A 16,812-nucleotide genomic window follows, 5' to 3' on the forward strand; every position below is an offset into this window, starting at 1 on the left:
GGAAAATTGGAAAGGTGGGATAACAAGGAAATTTTTAACGCCTGGTGCATGGCCAATGACTATTTTACATATTATCAAAATGAGGAGCTCTTCTGGTCCTGCTCAGAGGTGGCTGACATCTAAATAAGCAGAGCTCGTGCTCATCAGGGCGGGATGGAAAGTGGGCTCCCGTGATGCTTGGCATTCACAGAAAGGGCCAAACCAGACAGAGAAGAGGAATAGTGAGGGTTCCACCATCTTAGGCAGAGGCTAAGGGTCTTCAGAACCACCCCCACATACAGCACTGCCTGTTGGCTAAGTCCTGAATTTTTTTTTAAAGATTTTTATTTATTTATTTGAGAGAGAGAGGGAGAAAGCATTTGAGAGAGCATCAGTGAGGGACAGAGAGAAAGAGAGAAGCAGTCTCCCTGCTGAGCAGGGAACCCAATGCAGGACTCCATCCCAGGACCCTGGGATCATAACCTGAGCTGAAGGCAGAGGCTTCACCGACTGAGTCACCCAGGTGCCCCTAAATCCTGAAATTCTTGGACATGCTTGGGATGAACTCTGTGTACCAAACAAAAGTCTTTTCTTTCCATTTTATTATCTCTGACATGGTCTGTCCCCCTGCTTTCAAATGGAGCCAGAAGCTTACAGTTTCTCTCAGGAAGTGCCAGATAGGTGCCAAGTGTCCTACCAGATGCTTTACACTCATCATCTGTCATGCTTACATTATACTTTGCAAAACAGGTGATGGCCCCAAACTTAGAGTTGTAGAAGTGAAGTCTCAGAGTGATAGAGAGACCATTCAACTTCCCACAGTTATTAGGCCTGACCCCTCTCCCAAGGCACACACCCTTCTCCCTCCCCATAGGTGACCCCCGCCATTGCTAACTGCTACTGTCACTCTCTTTCTCAGTCTGTTTTTACATATTGTTCTAACCCATCTAACCCATGGAACCAACCGTCTTTGCATGGCATCTGCAAAAATCCCAGGTGATTTTTGCTTTTCACTGGCAAAAAGTCAGCAAATTCTAATGAAATCATTCCAATGTGAGAAAATAGTTCAGCATCTTCTTAAAATACAAACATTAAAAAAAGAAATTCTTCCACAAGACACTAACTTTTAAGCTGGCCAAAAATAGCCTGGTTGTTTCATATGATATACTAACTAAAACAGTAGTGGTTCCAATTTGTAATGAGTGTGTTGGCCTGAGAACTGATCTCCCACAGTGAAATGTGGGCATTAAGAAAAGAAGCATCAGTAGGTAAGAGGTGGGGTTATCTGTAAAGAGATAGAACACTCTTATGTATGAAAGGGTAAGACTTGGGGTACCTGGGTGACTCGGTCGGTTAAACATCCAACTCTTTTTTTTTTTTTTTTTAAGATTTTTTTTATTTCTTCATTTGACAGAGCATGTGCACCTGAGCAGAGGGGCAGGTCAGAGGGAGAGGAAGAAGTAGACTCCCCACCAAGCAGGGAGCCCTATGTGAGGGCTATGGGATGATGACCCAAGCTGAAGGGAGACACTTCACCGACTGAGCCACCCAGGATCCCCAGCATCCGACTCTTGACTTTAGCCCAGATCACGATCTCAGTGTCTTGAGATCAAGCCCCACATCAGGCTCTGCACTCTGCACAGAGCTGGCTCGAGATTCTCTCCCTCTGCCCTTCCCCTGCTCATGCTCTTTCTCATGCTCTCTCTCTAAAATAATAAATAAGTAAATAAAATCTTTAAAAGAGGGACGCCTGGGTGGCTCAGTTGGTTAAGCAGCTGCCTTCAGCTCAGGTCATGATCCAGCATCCTGGGATTGAGTCCCACATCGGGCTCCTTGCTCGGCGGGGAGCCTGCTTCTCCCTCTGCCTCTGCCTGCCACTCTGTCTGCTTGGGCTCGCTCGCTCTCTCTCTCTGACAAATAAATAAAATCTTTAAAAAAAAGAAATCTTTAAAAGAAAAGGGTAAGACTTGTTCAGTTCTGGGCAGAGAGAGCCAGGAGACACCCAAGGGGACCAGTGAACACAAGCTTCAGGGAGGAAAGTGCCATTAGAAGCCAAAAACACTTTCCAGAAGTCAGAGCTCTTCAAAAATACAATGTATTCAGGTCATCATATTTAGTAGTAAAATGTTGGAGGCCTGTCCAATAAAGAATATTTTATAAATAATTTGAAAGTTCTAACCTTTTGCAATAAGACAGGGGAAAAGGGAAGAAATTATATCATTCTGAGAAAGAGGACAAAATTATCATTATTGGCAGATGATAATATTTCCCTCTATGGTTCAGAAGAATCAATTGGCAAGATCTCTGAACAAAAAAGCAGGAAAGTGGCAAATGCCAAATAAAAATACATAAGTAGGCAACTTTCCTCTGCAGTTATAAAATTTAATAGAGAAACAGGATTCACAACAACAATCAATAAACTTGAGACTATATTGAGATATTACCTGAAGAAAACTACAACTTGGCAGAAATTTGCAGGAATAGATAAATGAGAGGCATGTTTTACTTGCAGCTGAGAAAACTCAGTAGTAAGGACTTCAAGTCCCCACACATTAATGTATCAATTGCTTTCACTTACATTTTGAACTGGATGAGTTCTTGTGGAATATAAAAGAGGGACGCATAACCCAGAAAACTAATCCAAGGACGACAAACTTGCATTGCTGGTTATGAAAGCATAGTCTTAAATTATAATAATAAAAAAGGGAGGGTTTTGGCATAAGAAGCAGTGGAGACATGAAGATAATGAAATAAAATTGAAAAACACAGAAACAGGCCCAATAACATACAAGATTGAGATCAGTAAGGAAAAGAGGCTTCGGTATATATATTCTCACTACACAGATGAAAACAAATTCCAAACAAATAAGAGATTTAAACACTTAAAAAAAAAAAAAAAAAAAGAAGCAGAAGAAGAAGAGCCACAAAAGCAGTCGAAACTGTAGATTGTTATTTTTCTGACCCTGGGCTAGGCAAGGCCTTTCTGAACATAAAAGCAGAGGAAGAAAGAATAAAGGAAAATATTTGTGTCCTTGGATTTATAAACACATTCATTAAAAATCCATTAACAATTGGGGCAGCTGAGTGGCTCAGTTGGTTAAGCATCTGACTCCTGATTTCAGCTCAGGTCATGATCTCACAGTCGTGAGACTGAACCTCATGTCTGCTTGAGGTTCTCTCTCTCTCTCTCTCTCCCCCTAATAAATAAATAAAATCTTTTTTTAAAAAATCCATTAACAGGGGCACCTGGGTGCCTCAGTGGGTTAAAGCCTCTGCCTTCGGCTCAGGTCATGATCTCAGGGTCCTGGGATCGAGTCCCGCATCAGGCTCTCTGCTCAGCAGGGAGCCTGCTTCCTCTCTCTCTCTCTGCCTCTCTGCATACTTGTGATCTCTGTCTGTCAAATATATAAATAAAATCTCTTTAAAAAGATCCATTAACAATTAAAAAATCAATTGAGAAAATGGATAAAATGCTTGCAGTGAGACAGTTAATACACTTAACATGTAAAGAAGTTTTACAATTTAACAGAAAGTTAAATTGTAAATTTCTAAATAAATAAAAGTATAAATAACAGGCAAGTTACAAGCTCACAAAACAAGCCAAATAACCAAGAAACATGAAAAAAGTTAACATCACAAATAATCAAAGAAATGCGTATCGTAATAGGATTCTGAGTTTCTTATCTTAGTTTGGGGAGACTTAATGATGGTTATGTGAATTCTGCACTCTCATTCACTGCAAGTGGGAAGATAAATTGATATAAACACTTTGGAGGGCAGCTCTGCAAATCTTAAAGAAAAACAAAAAAACAAAACAAACAAACAAAAAAAAAACTTTTTGACCCAGGAATTTTGCTTATGGTACTTTCCAGAAGAAATGGAGATGTACACAAAAATTTTATAAAGACCAACAGTTTAGAAAAATGACATGAATATCTAACTAGAGGTCAACCAAATTATGATACCTACAAATAAGGAAACAGGATGCAAGCGTGAAAATCATACTTTACAATAGTTTCAACACAGGAGTAAATACTGATTATGACTTATTAGATGGGAAAACCAAATCACAAACCAGGGGATAATAACAGACCCTCAGTCTCACTTTTCAAGCATACAAATACACATCGCGTAAAAACATAGAGAAGGGGCACCTGGGTGGCTCAGTGGGTGAAGCCTAGGACTCTTAATTTCAGCTCATGTTGTGATCTCAGGGTTGTGGGATGGAGCCCCACCTCTAGCTCCAAGCTCAGCATGGGGTCTCCTTGGGAGTTTCTCTTCCTCTCCCTCTGCCCCGCCCCCATTCTTGAGCACAGGTATGCCTCTCTTTCTCTTAAAAAAAAAAAAAAAAGTGGAGGAAAAAGACTATAGTCTATTTTTATTCACTTCTTCATATGTTCCCACAATTTCTAAACATTCTTCAATGGCCATGTATTATTTTTGCAATTGAGAAAAAAATTGTCTTGCTTGTTTTCACTTCTAGTTTGCTGGAAGCATGGAAGCCCAAAGTAGACTGCCCAGAGAAGATGCTGCCAGAAAATAAAGGGGAACCCCAGGCTGCAGGACGGCTCCGGCGGGTGAGTCTGTGCCTTTCCCCTATGCTGGCTTTTTTTTTTCTGTGGTGGTAGCTCCGTGTTTTATCTGTTCTCAGAAAGTTCGCAGCTTCCCACACTGTTTTATTTGCCCCTCCTAGGAGTGACAGAGCAGAGTGTCCCAACAAGACTTAATGTACTTTGTGTCAGGGGCCTGTGGGTCAGCAAGGTTATTAATAAACATAGCCTCTTGCTCTAATTTAGGTTCCTTCTCCTTCGTCTCTCTCCTCCTGCCCTGCTTTTCCTTTCACTTCTCTTTCCATCTGACCCTCTTCGCCTTCTCCCTGATACCAAGGATTCTGCCTTCCCTCTCTCGCTCAACCTCTGCACTCTTCCCAAAACGCTTTTCTGATGTCCTTGTTGGTCCTGTTAAGTTTTCATGGGGAATTTAATTTTTGAGGAAACGCCTGGTGTCCTAAATCGATTCCGTGCAGGCGGGGATGCCAGGATCTGCCGCGCCGGGCGGGGGGGACCCCTAGAACTGAGGCGAACTGTGGCTGAGCCGGGGAACTCCCTCGTTCTGTAAAAAGAATGTCTGTTAAACCAGAGTTCACCCACACAAAATGAGCCAGGCCTGAGAGGCCATAGGGTCCGCCCCACGTTAAAGGAAGTGAAGTGGGAAGACACCAGGCAGCTTAAATACACATTTTATTATTTTTCTATTATCTCAGAGAAGACACCAAAACATCTAAGGAGTTCATCTTATATATTTGGAGTGTGTGCATATCCATTTTGTTTTCTGTTTAGAGCTTAAATTACCACCCACACTTAAACAAGTAACTTGCATTTTTGCTGATTTGATTACACAGGTAGGAGGGGCTGCTAGTCATCCTCTCTACCAAATGGACCCAGGCTCCGCAAACCCCCTTGAACTTTGTAAAAATCCTGTTCAATTATTTTTCAGTGTCAACATTTTCTTTATTTTTTAAGCTTTATTTATTTATTTTGTGAGAAAGAGAGATGGAGGGGAGGGGCAGAGGGAGAGCATCTTTAAGCCAACTCCCCACCAACCAAGGAACCCAACCCGGGGCTCGATCCTACAAAGCGTGAGATCAAGACCTAACCCAAAACCAAGTCACTTAGCCCATGGAGCCACCCAGACACCCCCACTGTCAACATTTTCTAACTGCAACTGCAGATCAGAGAAGATTGCTTTGTGAACTGGAAAAAGTAAGTTCCTACACTCACTCACACACATACAGACACACACACACACATACAGGGTCTGCATGTGCACTTTCCAAACATATTAAATTTCAGTTGTTACTGAATTACAATACTTCATCTCCTATCAGAGCTTTCGGGAAGTTATACGCACCAATGGGGGTTTACTTAACATTGATAAAGCAACAGTTTTATGTGGGAAAATATGTAAAAAGAAATGCATGATTCTGTGTTGAATTATTCATACTTTTTGAATTAACCTATGGCACTTTTTCCTGTTCAAGAATGCGTTAGTTTTTAAAAATGACCTGGACTACCTTTTGTAGAATGAGTGGAAGTCTTTTAGGTTGAGGTAAGTTTTTTAACACATGATTAATTTTACTCCCTACTAGGGTCCTCATATTGAAGAAATGAAAAAAAGAAGAAGAAGAAGAAGAAGAAGAAGAAGAAGAAATGACAGGAAAGCTACATTTATTCTGGAGAGAGATAGTTTTCTGTATCTAAATTCATTATCATGAAACATACCAGTTTTATAGAATTAACAGAATTATGCCCGACTTTTGGTCTTTCCAAACTAAGAAAGAAAATCTCTGTGTACTTTGAATGAATTATGCATTCGACTTCTTAAAATGGTCACCCCTAAGCACTGTCCATTAACAATCAGAGATGCAAGCATCTTATACTCAGCTAAAATCTCCACTGGAAGTAGCCATTAATCAGACTTGACTGTATGTCTAATTTGGTTCCTTATTTTTTATTTTTTCATTTTCCTTTTAAATAGATCATTCTTATCGGCTTTGTAACAACAATCAAAGGATGAGTATAGCTTTAAGTGTGTTTTGTTCATGGTGTGGTCATTTGTCATTCATGGAATACTATTTAATTAAGTTATTTTCTTTAAAGGCAGTATTTTTCTTAATATACATAGGCTTGCATGAGTATTAGCTTATGAGAGATGGTGGGGAAGAAGAAAGGAAAAAGGAGGAGGAAGATTTTATTGAGCGCCTACTATACAATGTCACACCTGTCTCCATTCAGTCCATAAATTTTCTGTCATGCTGAGTGTTTCACACAGCTTTTTTGATCTCATCCACACAGCAACACAATGAAGAAGATACTGTTCACCTCAGGATACAGATGAGAAAATTGGGGTTTAGAGATATCAAGCAGCATACCCAAGACACACAATTAGTGCGGCAGGAAGCAAGGATTTGAACCTAGGCTCTGCTCACCAGACTACAGCGTTTTCCACGTGCAGGAGTAGTAGACTTCGTTGTTGGCAAAGGCAAGGACTCGGAGTCGAAATTAAAATCCTGACCTTTATTTCATGCTTGAGATCAGTGATGCCTGATTGCTTATAAAGTCTGGTGTGGGGACGTCTGAAAGACCAAGAAAGAGCTCCCAGAGAATCACGTTAGTGAACATGGTGGAAGGCCCCATGAAGTAACCAACAGGGCAATTCTCACGATATTATGTTACTTATCGGAACACCCATTACCCCATGTGACTCAAATAGATAAACCAGTAACTTTAAAAATCGGGGAATCTTTGTACCTTTGCCTTATGTATTTTAAATATACTATATTTAAAGAGGGTCCTTGGTTCCCAGATGTTCCTTTACATTTTGATCAATGAATGTTCTGAGGCGCACCGATGGGGAATTCTTCCCTCACATCATGAGGTTGGATGCAAAGCATCATTTTATGCCCTGTAGCAGACCGGGGTGGGTTTTTTTTGTTGTTTGTTTGTTTTTGGTTTTTTTTTAACGCCCACACTGTTTTTTGCTTCTTCCAAGTCCCAGCTTGGGATCGGCAGGTTGCAGGATGAGGACAGTGCGGCAGGCGGCAGGCTACAGTTCTGAATGCTCGAGGGGTAAGATTTCTTATGAAAACTGGCAGCTTTTTTGTTCTTCCTCAGCCTTTTTAACACACAGCCAGGGCTCTCTGTTTAGCTGCGCCCGCTGTGGTTGTGACGGTCCCGGGCTAAATTTATGCCGCTGAGAAGTCCCATTGAAGTGGCTTCGTGACACAGAGTCAGTGGGAGTTGTGTGTATATAAGCCGAGGCAGACCTTGGCCCGCTGAGTGTAATAGCATATCTGCCTTGGGAGATTATGGGTAGGATATGGGCGATGCGTAATGGATAGGGCAGTCTGTGTACAAATTTCAAATGACTTGCTACACCCCTTTAGGATGCTGGCTGTCAAAAGTATTAGCCCTTTACACACACAACAACCACGTATCACATTACCGGTGGCCCCTGCTCCTACAGAGTGGGTTCCTCCCACGTCTCCCAGTAGGTAATTGCTTCAGGGTACCTATTGAACACATACAAAGGAGAAAACACTGGTGAATTTCCTTCTTTGAGCTCAACTGTATTCGTAGAGAAGGAGGGAAATACCGAACATGTTTAAAATTAGCATGGACGGAAGTTCAAAGGGAATTTACGTGGAAAAGAGATCTCTGAAAGATTTAAATGTTCAATCCACCAAGAATCGGATTGAATACACAGAAGCCGAACCCAGGGGAGCATCCTGTTGCTATGTGCTTAAATCAAGACCTACCCTGATGTAAGCACTTAGGTTAGGTAATGGAAAGGTAGGGAAATGCAGGAGCTTTCGTGCCGAGGATGATGTTTAAGACATTTCATTTTTTTGAGCACGTATTTTTGAATGAGTCTGTCCAATGCTGGGGAATCTGCAAAAGTTTAAACAACGTGAAGATCTGTCTCAGGAATGTTAGCGTTCTTTGGTTAAGCCACTTTTCGTGCTAAAAATACAGTGTCCCCTCTCAGGTTGGTGCAAGCAAATTAAGCAGAATCCTTTCTTTTCCTTTTTTTTTTTTTTTTTCCCCCTGAGTTGAGACTGGACTTACATGTTGACTCTCCTGGCCTTCTGGCTTTCCAGGTTAAACAGAGACAATGGATTAGCATCAGGAAAGACACAGGTGACACTGATGATCATTTACAGAAAAATGAGCAGCAAAATAACCACCATGATGACGGCCTGAGGTTGAATGTACGCAACCTCTTTGCGTAGTGAAGATATTTTTTATAATAATATTGCAAGTCTGGTAGCATTAGAAACCCCAGCATTGATTATATTGCCTCCCTGTACCAGTGTCCAGAACTCCATGGAAACCCATTTGTCTTTTTAGCCAATATATTGGCCCCAAATATATTCCAGGCACAGTACTAGTCTCTGGAGATACAGAGATAAATGAGATACTGGTCCCTATCCTTAGGGAGCTTGTCTGGATTTATTTTCTTTATACAATAAATAGTATATGCTATGTGCCTGTCACGAGTCTCAGTGCTTTCCATATATTAGCTAATTTAATCACCAAAACAACCATATGTGAGAGTTACATTATTATCCCCATTTACAGGTGGGGAAACTGAGGCACAAACAAATAAATCAGCATGTCCACGGTCATAGAGACCCAGGATTTAAACCCAGGCAAATCTACTTTCAGAGACCCTACTATTAATCACTACTTACGAGCTCATTGAAGAAATAAATTTGTAATTATTTTCTCAACCTAATGGCTAGTACCATCAAAGACCCTAGAAATTCCAGAAACCCTCCAGAAAGCTTCTGTAATATTTAGATCAGCGATTGGGCAAAACTTTGTAAAAGAGGGGCACCTGGCTGTCTCAGTCGGTAGAGCACGTGACTCTTGATCTTGGGGTCATGGGCTCAAGCCCCACTTTGGGCATGGAGCTTTCCTTAAACAAAATGACCACAAAAACACATAACTTTGTAAAAAATCCGCCAGTCAGCTTTTAAATGATCCAAAGATGAGAGAGACAGACTCTATAAGCTATGAAAAAGCCAAATCAAAATGCAATTTAATGGGGATAAACATGAGACTATCTTAAATTAAATAAATCCCCTGTACAAGCCCTAGATGGCTGGGATCTGACTCCTCCCTAACTCAGGGCTCTGTTCAAAGCCCGTCATGTGGTGGACTGCACTGGTTGTGAGACTTCTATGTGTTTTATTTGTTGCTGGACGCTTCTTAAGAGAATCTGGCACACCAAGACCAACCAAAGAAAGCAAAACCTCTGAGTCCAGGTCATATGTGGAACTGGAGAATTGTGCCAATAAAATAGAATTGGGGCTTTGAGGGGGTGAGGAGAGCAAAAATTATCTCCTGGTGCTTAAAAGTCTGTCGTACCGTAGAGGGATGATGTTGAGTTGTGTTGCTTCTGAGGACAGAATCCAACCCAGTAGAAAGATGCTCTTGAGACACAGATTTTTGGTCCCGCGAAGGAACACAGATTTCTAAAAATAAAGCTCCCAGCAGTGGTAGCCCTGGAAGGAGTGAGTGAGCTCTTCCCCTCCTATCTCTCTAGGTGGCTGGCCCTGTCTAGCAGCCTTCACCCAGACCTTCACACCATTACACTACCTGCCTTCAGTTGAAAACTCTTAACAAATTGCTGACTGTATGTCAGCCTGGCCATCTGCCTATCTCCAGACCTCTGGCTTCAGTGAGAAGCTGGACAAGTGTTCTCCAAGCTTCCTTCTAAGGAAAGGATTCAAGACTTCTTGATTCCATTATGGAGCCTTGAATTCCAAAACATTTTTAAAACCAGTTACCCCAGTTTTACAGATGAAGGAATATCAAGAGGGAATGAGTAACTAATGGAATCAGGGGCAGATAAAATCTCCCCTTTCATATCTGGATTCCCGCTCACACTTGAACCACTATTTCTACACAACCAACCTCAGCATTGTTCCAGAGCAGCTTAGTCCTAACCTTATTCTAGAAAATTGGTCTGGTCCCCAGTGGCCACTAGATCATTTAGCTGAGAGCTTACTATCATTTCTAAGTTAATTTGTGAGTTAATTGTAAATGTCAGGAGCTCTGACACTGCAGAAAATGATAAATTATTGAGATAAACCAGGGTCAGAAAAATCCCTGTTGGTTGTTGATCAGTTTTTATCAGAAAAAATGTGTTGACATGGAAGGGGACTGGAAATGGCATCAAAGAGGAGCTGTCTCAGAAGACAGCCTTCGTTAAGCGGACACTGGATTCTTGAGTTAGAAAAATGCTTTGAACATTAAGATTCCCGTAATACTCCACAATCACCACCTCCATCATGCGTCCTCCTAAACGACTACCCAGTCTAGAGAGCTTGAAAAAGAACCTGAATATATCCATGCTTGTGGATATTTCCAGTGTGATGGTCTAAATGCGGTATTAGAATGGTTAGATTATAAATCTCTGAACACACATGCCTCACTCCTGTCAGTAAAAATAATGGCTTGTCTTTTACACACCGCCATGTTTGGCAGACCTGTGCCTCCCATTTCTCCTCCTTGCTGTTTGACCTTTGTGGTTCCTTTCCCCTGGCAAGGTCAAGCCCTTAACATCAGGATTAAGTTAAAAAGAAAGACAAAAATTTTTGAAGAAACTTCTGGAATTATCAGGGCTACGCCAAGTGGGGACAGATCATCCTTTGTAAAGAGAGGAACCTCAGTCTCAAGCCTAAATGATTCAAATCCCTACTGGCCTCTGAGTTGGGGACCAGATGGTGCTTCCTTTTTTGCCCACAATGGCTGTACCATCTACTTCTGACCATGCTCAGTGGCGTGGTGCTCGTGGCCTGACTTCACCATCTACCACTTGTTACCAATTTATGCACACTATTTTGGAAAATGGAGCTGAACTGGGGTGCTATGGTTAACTAACCAAAAGATGTCAAGGAGACTTTATTTCTTAACTTCTTTTGCAAAAATGATTTTGGAGGGGTAGCAGACTGAAAAGCCATACACAATCAGACCAGGGCTCCTGGGGGGCTCAGTCATTTTGCGTCATCCTTCAGCTCAGGTCATGATCCCAGAGTCCTGGGATAGAGCCCCTCATCGGGGTCCCTGCTCAGTGGGAAGCCTGCTTCTCTCTCTCTCTCTCTCTCTCTCTGTCAAATAAATAAATAAATAAAACCTTACTCAGAAAAACAAAACAAACCCAAAAAAACACACCAAAACAACAACAACAACAACAAAAACACAGTCAGACCCTTCCCTGAGCCATAAAAGTATGCAGGACTGTAAGACTAAACGCCTTACCTGGAAGATAACATTCAGTTCTCCATCCACTGAAGCTTTGGGGCAAACAGCAACCAGCTTTTCTTCCTGCTTTTCTCTACATTCAGACACCTAGGTCAAAAGAGAAGTCAAGTTAGGCTGAAATTTGTATAATTTACAATCTCCAGCCTGTGGGCCAGAGCCAAAGGGCTCTTGGCTACAAAGTGTAAACAGAGCATTGTTGCCTCTTAATCTGCGTAATTGGTCCCAAATGCTGTAGCCACTTCTCAGATCAGATGCTTTACATACTTTTTAAAGAACCTGGAACTTTTCTCCTTTGGCAGGGAGAAGTTTGGAGTGTAACTGTCTTTTCATCAGCACTAAGACTCCTATAAACAGCCAGGTGATTTCATTTGGAGGCCTGTAAACACAGGAAGCTTAGGGCCTGCTCTGGGAGATCCATTCTGCTTTCGAATGTTCCTTCATCGATCATTTGCTCCCACACCCGAGCCGACATCCGGGTGTTTACCTAACAGGCTCAGCTTCTGCAAGAGCTGAGAAGACCGGGCCACCTCTTAGAGGATGCCAGCCAGACTTCAGAAGCTGGGCTACTTCTCACCCGGGCATAATGTGCTCTTACTGGTACGTTCCTTGAGGGAAATGCACCATAATGAATTTGGCCAAAAACCAGTTGTTTTATGACATCATTTTCTGGGCAAAGTCCTAGGGACGCTGTGCAAGAGAAGCCAGTGTGGTGTTCTGGGAGGTCTTAGTCCAGGCTTGGGAACACTCAGGGGAACTACAGGCTGAGTGACCCCAGAGAGGCAACATAACTTCCCTGAGCTTCAGTTTCCATATATATAAGTGCAGACAGTAATAGATACCTTGGATCTCATCATGAGGATTAAATGAGAACATGAATATAAAGATTATTCCATGCTATTATGATTATAGATTATAAATATACACATAAATCTGCATATTATGTAAAGCAGTTTTTAAACCATATATATATTTTTTTTTTTTTTTAAACCTATCTTTAAGTCAACCTACACAAGGCAGGGAACAAAATTTGTCATTCCTGTGAAGTCTCTTCAGAACCCGGAGAGAATATAGCTTTCATTATGGCTCTGGCAAGTCATTGACAAAAATCTGAGTTCCCTTAATTTGCTTTTCTCTTAGACTTCCATTTTTATCTATTTCCAGTCTCCTTCGTGACATTTTTAGGCCTTCATTTCTCCTCTAAATATTTCTGGAATCCTGTTGAATTCTACATTAATTAATGGTTCTCCAAGTTTTACTTGGTTGTTTTTTGTTGTTGTTTTGTTTTTTTAAATTTCCTCCCCAATCTCTCACTGGGTCATTCTTGTACTTTTTTCCTTTAAATTCCACTCCAGAGGTGCCTGGGTGGCTCAGCCAGCTAAGTGTTTTGGCTCAGGTCATAATCTCAGGGTCATGGGATGGAGCCCCAGGTCAGGCTCCTTGCTCAGCACAGAGTTTACTTAAGATTCTCTCTCTTGGGGCACCTGGGTGGCTCAGTGGGTTAAGCCTCTGCCTTCAGCTCAGGTCATGATCTCAGGCTCCTGGCATCAAGCCCCACATCGGGCTCTCTGCTCAGCAGGGAGCCTGCTTCCCTTTCTCTCTGCCTGCCTCTCTGCCTACTTGTGATCTCTCTCTCTGTCAAATAAATAAACAAAAATCTTTAAAAAAATTTTTCTCTCTCCCTTTCCCTCTGCCTACCTACCTCTCCTCCACGCACTTTCTCTCTAAAATAAATAAATAAATCTTTAAAAAAAAAATTCAACTCCATTTATCTGTATCTCCTTAGCATAGGGTATCCAAGTGGAAGCTCAGCAAAGACTTATTATGGGAGATTTGTGATGTCAATTCCCTTCCCACTTCTGGGATAAGGTTAGACAAGAATGAGCTTTCTCTACTTGAGCTTTTCCCAATAAATTTACTACTGTTCTCAGTAGTTTAAAAAATAGGAAAATATCTCTCCCATTCATAGTCTGTAGCACTGTCTTTTCCCAACAACATGGTAATTCCATTTCCTCTGCAGGGTCAGCAAGGCATGGTGCTGGAGTGCTGAGGTTCCCAGACATTCTGGGGTTCAGATCCCCTTCAGAGCAATGTAACCTTGGGCAGAGCAAGTAATGTAACTTCCCTGTGCCTACTTTTTCTTACCAGAGAAATAGAGATAACAGTGTTTGTCTGGTACTATTATGGTAAACCAAGTTGAATCACCACATGTAAAGTGCTTAAAACAGTGCCTGATTACAGCAAGCACTTAAGAAATGTTGGTTAGCAGTATTTTGCCAGGATTCTCCTTTTTAAAAAATCCTGTGTGTATTTCATGGTCAATTTCCCTCTCTCATATGTGATCATCTTTCCACATACATCATTGAAAACTTGCTTCATATACTGTTCCTCCCTACTTCTGAACTTTACAGAAAATGTGAAAAGAAAAAAAAAATACAAAACAGCAATTCCAAAACCATCTTCTGGTTCTCTTTTCCGGCCCATGGTATCTACTCATCATTAGCTAAAGTGGGAAGAAAGTTTCACAAAGAAGCCACAGCACAACTATAGTTTACCTAAAGTTAGTGAGTCTGGGTCAGGTTTAGGAAAACCTGGTTTGAATTTTCAGTGAACCTCCTTTCTACTCTCAAATGCCCAAAGAGGATTTATAGTTTCAGGTGGATAGCAAATGAAATTTGGTAAGTTCATCTGGGTTTTACTTTGGGTTTGTCATTTGAATGAACTCGAATTTCATGCAGCCTTAATCCTTGTATTTATGGTTTTTCTGCCATATTCACCTCAGTTGATAAATTTTTTTTTTAAATAAAAATTGAGGCATGCTGTTTGGTATTTGAGCCCATAGCAATATTACACAATGGATACATTTCTTTGTCTTAATAATAAAAATATACGAGGAAAATATATTTTGGGTAATGTGCTTTAAGGAGTCAAGCTACTTTTGCAAATATTCCTCTTTCTTACATACTGTGTTTATTCAGCATGAAATTCCAAACTGACCAGATGATAATTAACAAAATTATTTCTGTCGACATTTCAAGATCCGTGCTTCTTTTATCCCTGGCTCAGTTAAACTGTGACTTTAAAATCAAATTTGTATAATTTAAGCTTTCTCCATTTTTGCATTTCATCCCCCAGAAGTCAGAAATGCAGACTTTAAACTAGCTAATTTCCTCAAATTATATGCTAGAGGTTTGAGGAGATTTAAGGATAGATCTTTTATGTCAAAATGATAGGTTCACAGTTTGTGATTGATGATCTTGTACATATAAATGATATATGCCCATTAGATAAAGGGGCCTTCTGGGATGAGAAAATTAGGCAAAAGTGAGCCTAGAGAAATTTCTAAATCCTACATTTGCAGAGATAGGGAGGGGCAACATGCTTCCAGTTTCTCTTTTATTATAAGATGAAATAATCTGAAATAACTTGCATATGGAGATTAATATATCAATGCACCCAAAAACATTATTAGCCTAAAAGTATATTTTTCACTCTAACAGTTAAGTAGAATCTTTCTAGTTATATAACTTTGAATATCTACTTTTTAATATAACCAAACAAAGTTATTCTGGGATTATTTTTTTGTTCTTACGAAATGTGCACTAGATAAAATTCCCCCAAATACTACTAATATCTTTTCATAAATTGACTACATTTTATATTATTTTAAAAATTAAAACCTAAAAACAGAAAATGTCATTTTTTTCTTCTTCTTCTTCTTCTTCTAATCTGTAGTCCCCAAATGACTGCTCATAAAAATAAACTTTACAACATCTTTAAGAATCCCAAAGAAGCCCGGTCAAGATTTTTTTGGCTGGAAAAGAAAGCAGTTTTGATATTCAAAAATTTGGCCTCCCTTAGTCAATCCCCAAAAGGGAAAAAAAAAAAAAAAATCAGCTAATCTTAGAAAGATGGTAAATTTAAGTGATTCTCTAATCCAAGTGAGTCCTCAATCATGTTTTGAAATATGATCAAACAATAAAGACTGGGAAAAGTCCTAGAAAGTTTCAAAAATAACTCAAACTAGAAACACGGAGCATTTCTTTAAGAGACTTTGGTGTTTCTGAATTAGAGGATGAAGAGCATCTTACTGGAAAATAGCAAAGTTTGCGCCGGCATGCCCACTCCATGGTAAAACACACACACAAAAAGATCCACTAATGTATCCTATTACTACTGCACCTTTTTAAGACATTATTAAACATCAGATTTTTGTCGGCCAAGTATTCCAGGTGTCGTTCTAAGCAGCAAAACCAGCTAATCGCGGACACATCTACACACAGGCTCTAACACTCCTTCGGTAAACAACGCGGCAGGCACACACACGCGCACACGCATGCGCACACACAAACATACATACACGAAACCTGACCAGGCTTTGCTCTGAGTCCCTGATAACTCTGGCCCTGGAAAGAATTTTAATCTACATGGTTTGAAAATAGGGGCCTTTTAAATATGCTGCAAACAATTTGTGATGGTCATCTCTAAAATGCTGCTCCATTATCCTTTTCCATTTGGAATGAATGAGGCTAATTAATTTCAGGCCATACTTGATGAGGTCAGCGCCATACGAGGGGTGCGTGCTAGACATTGCTAATCTCTTTCAGCTGAGAGTGATGAATTAAAGATGAAGCATGCCTTTGCAGGCCTAATTTAGAATGTATATCAAAAAACCTACAGCAAATAATACTATACCCTACAACAAAGGAAAACTTGTTCTCTGAGGCTCCCTGAGTTGTGTTGATTTTAAAGACATTTTCAGTCTTCTTTGGAATTCCAGCTGTGGAGGGCTGAACCACACCAAGAAAATCAAGCCATCTCTTGCACATGGCCCCGTGGACAAAAAGTGGGATTAAAGGAAAGAAAGAAGGAAAACAAAAACAAAATACAACAATCGGTGTATTAAAATTCCACCTACACATTACGCTTTTTTTTTTTTTTCTCCAGAGCTACCAGACTGACAAAGATCCCAAATTAGCAATACCTGTATTCAAGCAGTGACCAC

The 16,812-nt window shown here is 40.6% G+C and overlaps 1 protein-coding gene and 1 long non-coding RNA gene across 4 annotated transcripts in view; one reads left to right on the forward strand and one right to left on the reverse strand.

Annotated features, from left to right (window-relative positions):
* LOC131835672 (uncharacterized) overlaps positions 1-6,227 on the forward strand; it is a 286,091-nt gene extending 279,864 nt beyond the window's left edge. For both annotated transcript variants that reach the window (XR_009355322.1, XR_009355321.1), the window contains exons 2-3: positions 4,463-4,556; positions 6,128-6,227. This is a non-coding gene — a long non-coding RNA (uncharacterized LOC131835672). The remainder of the gene's footprint in view (positions 1-4,462; positions 4,557-6,127) is intronic.
* The window catches only part of LOC131835667 (uncharacterized), a 73,913-nt gene that overhangs the window by 41,411 nt on the left and 15,690 nt on the right, over positions 1-16,812 (reverse strand). The window contains exons 1-3 of one of the 2 annotated variants that reach the window (XR_009355310.1): positions 12,075-12,641; positions 11,808-11,897; positions 6,968-8,050 (exon numbers count right to left, since the gene is read on the reverse strand). The gene's annotated coding sequence lies outside the window, so the exon portion shown is untranslated. Of the gene's footprint in view, positions 1-6,967; positions 8,051-11,807; positions 11,898-12,074; positions 12,642-16,812 lie in introns of those variants that run through there. The other variant, XM_059180108.1, reaches the window with a different exon arrangement.

Source organism: Mustela lutreola, chromosome 7 (assembly GCF_030435805.1).
Source record: "Mustela lutreola isolate mMusLut2 chromosome 7, mMusLut2.pri, whole genome shotgun sequence".
Classification (NCBI taxonomy): Eukaryota; Metazoa; Chordata; class Mammalia; order Carnivora; family Mustelidae; genus Mustela; species Mustela lutreola.